The sequence below is a fragment of the Monopterus albus genome, unplaced genomic scaffold (assembly GCF_001952655.1).
Source record: "Monopterus albus unplaced genomic scaffold, M_albus_1.0 scaffold451.1, whole genome shotgun sequence".
In the NCBI taxonomy this organism is placed as follows: Eukaryota; Metazoa; Chordata; class Actinopteri; order Synbranchiformes; family Synbranchidae; genus Monopterus; species Monopterus albus.
The window spans coordinates 147298-152804 of NW_018128331.1; positions in this window are offsets into that span (position 1 = coordinate 147298).

The window sequence follows — 5507 nt, forward strand, 5'->3', positions numbered from 1 at the left end:
ATTAGTCAGAGGTGCAGAGGCATTGCTCACCCATGAGGCTGTCTGTGGCCTCAGAGGTAGCTGCAGCTCCTGCAAAAGTTACTGCTTCTCATCAGGTAATTAAATCTCTGTCGGCTTAACTGCATCCACCTTTCCCTCACCGGTGTCTTTTTCTTACATATTATCCAGCCCATATAAGATAAACGGAAAAATCACGAGGAGACAAGAATCAAGTAAACAGGTTTTCAGAGACAAAAGATGTCCGTTGCTCCAGTGGCTCCTGGCTGACTGGTGAAGAGGGTCTGTAGCCTGTGGCTGGGTGCCCCCGTCCCCCTTACTCAGTCTCACCCTGTACACCACATCCAATAGTCTTTTCAGCAGAGTACAGGGTCCACTCCAGTGGATCGCTAGCTCCATCCAGGGCCGTACACCCACACAAAGTTCTCTTCCACTGTTAGCATCCTGGGCCACGTCTGGTAAGGCCCTGTGGGAAATGCTAAGTAGTCAGCGTTTGATAAATAACAGTAAATGGCAGTAGTAGTAAATAGTAAAAGTCAAAAGTCATGACTGTGACTGGCAGCCCAGTCCCTCTGCAGCAGCCAGAGGAGAGCCGCGCACCAGCACTCACGTAAAACACAGGAAACACAACAGTGAAGTGGGAGTCAATTTAGCCAGAGTGCAAAAGAGAAAAGGTCACGTCTAAGCAGAGACAATGTACTAATTAAGAGGAGCCAGTCCACTGCCTCCACACAGAGGCACTTAAAAAGTCTTCATCTGTCATAAAAGCCCCGGTGTCGGGACGTCGGAGAGCCACTGGACCGAAACAACACAAAAACCAGAGAGCTGTGGCCCGGGAGCTGCACGGCTGCAGGGATGACACTGCACAGGCATTCAAGTCAATTTATTCATGAGCTACACAGGTAGATAAACTTGTCCCTTCCATTGCTTGAGAATGGCCTTGAATGATATTAGCCCGTTTTAAGCTAATGAGAGAACAGACTTAGAAAACCAGGAAAAATATTGTAACTGCCAAGCTTCAGCTAATCACAGAGTTTTGGTTTTGATCCAATCAGAAAATGATTCTGGTAGCGTGTGAAAGCATTTTACAGCCTTTAGAAAGTGGCCATAATTAACATGTCAGTGTGAAAACAATGCGACACTGTCGCAGAGAAAGATCAGCTGAAGCTCAGCTCGGCTTTACACTGAGTCTCAACTCATTGTTTAGGGTCGGAACACAGCCTGACCTCTGGTTCTCTCTCCCCGCTCTCACAGCGCGGCTCTGGGCCACAGCAGGAAGCGACTGTTCTCAGAGGAGATGCTCTAAACAGCCACTGTCCATGACCAGCAGACAGAGCCAGTCAGAGCCGAGCTGGGGAACAGGGTGGATAGGTTTCCCTCTGGATGCTGAGAGATGCTGACCTGCACCTGCCTGTCTGGCCACATATTCTACTAAAGTCCTCATCTGTCCTCTTTTTGGAATTTGAACTGCAGACATCGGAGCTACAAAGCCAATGTCAGGAGGGTGGGCGGCTGGTTCCTACTGTAAAACATAGGACTTTCCCTGTGTCTTTCACCAAACCAGGTTGTTTTTGTTCCTAAACTTAAGCAGGTAGTTTGTGTGACTAAACGTCATAATCATGATGACATATATTTATGGCAGTTTCCATGTGAGAGCGAAGGGACAAACAACCATATGGTGCTGTAGGCTGGAGGAGACGCCATTTATGGATGACAGTACCTTCTTATCTAACTTTACAAAGGCACAACTCATCTTTATTTCTTCACCGGTGTCTGTGGCCCATCACAGTAAGATAATCCGGGGCTTTCGCTTTGTGCAACCACCAGTTTTGTTATTAATAAGTCCACAGTTTGTTGTCTTTGTGATTTTCTTGTTTGTTGGGCGGCTGTGATCTGTTCTAAAGGAGCCAATCAAATATGTTTGGATCAATACAAGTTACTTTTGGACTTGACACAAACACAGTTGAATGATGCTGCTGCTGGATGTGATTTGTCTTTGTCCACCTGTCTCAAGCTGAAACAGGACGACGCCAGAATCTCACACTTTGGACACACAAGTGTTTCGTATTAGCTTCAGCAGCGTCAGTGTGGACATGGCCTTTATTCCCGCCTCTAATGGGAACATGCTGTAAGTGTGCTGTTTGGCAGTGTGTGTCGACAGCGCTGCCGATCCAGCACAGACAACGTTGGTGTCGTCTAGTTGGAGGAATGATTCCCATTTCCAACAGTCTCTTCTGTTCGCCAGGCATCCAGAAATGACAGTTGGTGTAATTGGCCTTTGCCAGGGCCTTTTCACAAACATGCAGCTTTTCTTGTTTGCCAGTTTTATTTGCTTCCATTGTTGTGCGTGGGTTTTCCCCCTTATTCTTCTCATCACTGCAGTTTGATTGTTTTTCTGTTTAATCACAGCTTAGTCCTGGGCCTCGTTTCCTTCCTCGTGTTGTCATTTCATCCTCCTCCTCCTCCTCGTCTCAGAGGGCTTGTTTTCTCTTCGTGCCATGGCTCTTGTCATGTGTCCCCCGCCGGCAGAAATCAACACCTAAATACACAAGAGAAGAGAACAAAACAAACAGCAGCCACAGGACAGAATGGGAGGGAAACATGATGGTGCAACACAGTGAAACATCCTTCACAACAAAGACACTGAACAGAAAACCTAAAGCAGACATGTACGTGGGCTGCACATGAGACCCCGATAAAGGCTCAATCACACCAAACCTGGCTGTAAATCCAAAAGCATCGTTCTGCCTTATTACAGTTTTGGTCTTTTTTGTTGTGGTGTTGGTCATTGTTTCATTTTAGTTATGATTATACTCACCAAGCCTCACAGCAAGAAGGTTCTGGGTTCGAGCTGGAGCCAATGCCAGCTGACACTGGGTGAGAGGTGGGGTCCACATGGACAGGTCACCAGTCTGTCACAGGGCTGACATGGAGACAAACAACCACACTCACTCACTAGGAGCAGTTTAGAGTCGCCAGTCAACCTGAGCTGCATGTCTTTGGACTGTGGGAGGAAGCTGGAGAGAACCCACACAGGCACAGGGAGAACATGCAGACTCCACACACAAAGGCCTGGGGATCGAACCCAGAACCTTCTTGCTGTGAGGTGACAGCACTAACCACCACTCCACTGTACGTCCTGCTTCTGGGATTCTGTCCATAAAGAGTTCCAGGTGCAAACAGTCTGTTATGTTGAAGGCCTGTGAGGTTTCTTTACTGTCATGTCCTATTAAATGAAGGCTTTTATAAATATTCTTTGCTTCACCTACGTAACAATGGCTCAAGTTTTTTTCTCTGTCACACATTGAACTCATGCTACCACATGTGACAGCTGTGCAGATGATACTGTGGCATATCTCATGGTCTCAGAACCCTCAGAGACGGATCTAAACATTTTGCACCGTCTCCATTTTGTCTTGGAAGTATATATTATGTCTATGACCGAGTTTCTACATGTGTCTGCAGGTTCATAGAATCCAAGATGAGTTGGGTGGTCTGTGGCAGTGCAGAGGGACACACTAATAACCCACTAAAAGCCTTCTTAGTTACACTGCACAGCAATCAGTAGGAGAAAATGCTTCTGGAATAGACAGATTATGTTGGAAGTCTAGACTTGAGATTTGATTCTGACAAGTATCCCAAAGATTTCAGGCTTGAATTGGACTCAGTTCCTCCTGACTTCACCATGACGTCACGTTGTCGTCACCTGTAGGCAGATTTTACTGGAGGATGTGATTCAGGACTGCTGACGGTTTGATTCAGATTCAACCATGGACAATAAATGACCTTCATTTGTTCACTTTCTGTACACCTTAAGGTAGTAATGGTGCCTGTACTGTAATATGGAAGGTGGACATGTCATAGTTTCGCTGTGACAGAACACACCTGCACTCCTCGACCATCCACCTCCATCTCAGCTCACCAATCTTATCAGAGCTTTTGCAGACAGGACTCCAGAGAGCAGCAGAGAAAAGGCCGGCAGAGGGTGTGAATGTGTGACGCACACTGTGCCAAATGTCCCAGTCAGATAAGCAGTTTATCAGGGAAACTCTGTTGAAAGAGGGGAAGCCGTCCTGCTATTACCAGAGCAGATCAAGAACAAGTGAGAGACAGGAGGAAGGAAAGAGCAGGAGGAAGCGAAATGGGAAAGAGAAAGTGAGAAGGGTCTCTCCAGGTGAGTCAGAGGTGTTTATTACATCACCAGAGCCATTACGTGGTCTGGTCTGAGGCAAACCAGGGCTAAATTTAAAGAATCAGGCGGGTGATGAAAACGATAAAAAAGGCAGTCTGGTGTCACTGCTCAGGCACTTGACATTTCTGATGACATTTGAACCTGTTTGAATCTGCTTGAAATGGTAGCGTTTCATCCCGACGTAACGCTACACTTTAGAAAACCTTATCTGTAAGATTAGGCCACTGTATTATATGGAGGCATTATGCTGAGCTAACAGTGCATGAAGATACTTCACAAATGATGCTAAAATGCCTCGCATCACACACAAGGAGGATTTTACCCTTCAGTAAAAGAATACTTCCGAGTATGTAAATGCCCACAAAAGAATTAGGGCTTAACAGATTTGGCTCAGTCAAACAATGGCATGCGGCCTTTCTCCCAGGATGCAACTGTCCGTCAGTTTGCAGGATTAAGTGCTGAAAGGAAAAGGACAAAGAGAGACCTCCTTTATTACATGGATATGACTATAAATGCTTCTCTTATTATGCCTGTGGAATGATTAAAGCCCAAGGAAGACGAGGAGACAGGTGGAGGCTACGCACTGCCCCCTGTAGGATGACCCCACTCACTGCAGCTCCTCTGGGAGCAGCTCACTGTTCCCTGCACCGTGGCTGGGTCAGAGCTCAGCTTCCTGTCTGTTGGTGAGACTGAAAACAAGGTCTCACACTCTTCATATCGCTGTGCACGTCCAGACACTTTTGTTTGTGGAATTTCAGGCTGATGCCAGGTGACTCACTGAGGCTACGTCAGTGGTGGAACATCAAGAGCTTTTGGTCAAGCACTGAAGTACTTTATACTTCCACTCACCTAAATATGATGCTCTTTACTCCATTCATGTAATAACTTCTGTTACATATGATAATATTTTTATAGATTAAACTAAGATAAAACCCTACTCAATCCAAATTTACAAGCTCCCCAGTAAAATAGAAGGTATTTAACATTTAGTCCACCTTCACCAGCTGCAGCATTACAGTGATGAACACAATAATACACTAGTGTGAGATGTTCCATTCTACAAAACGACTTCTTTTACTCTTGGTAAAGTATTTTATGCTAATACTTGTTTACTTTTGACCTGAAGTGGACGTCCAACATCAGAACCATCATCAAGAAGGCACAGCAGAGGATGTACTTCCTGCTCCAGCTCAAGAAGTTTGACCTGCCCCAGGAGCTGCTGATACAGTTCTACAGAGGAATCATCGAGTCTGTTCTCTGCACCTCCATCACTGTCTGGTTTGGCTCAGCAACCAAACAGGACAAGTACAGACTTCAG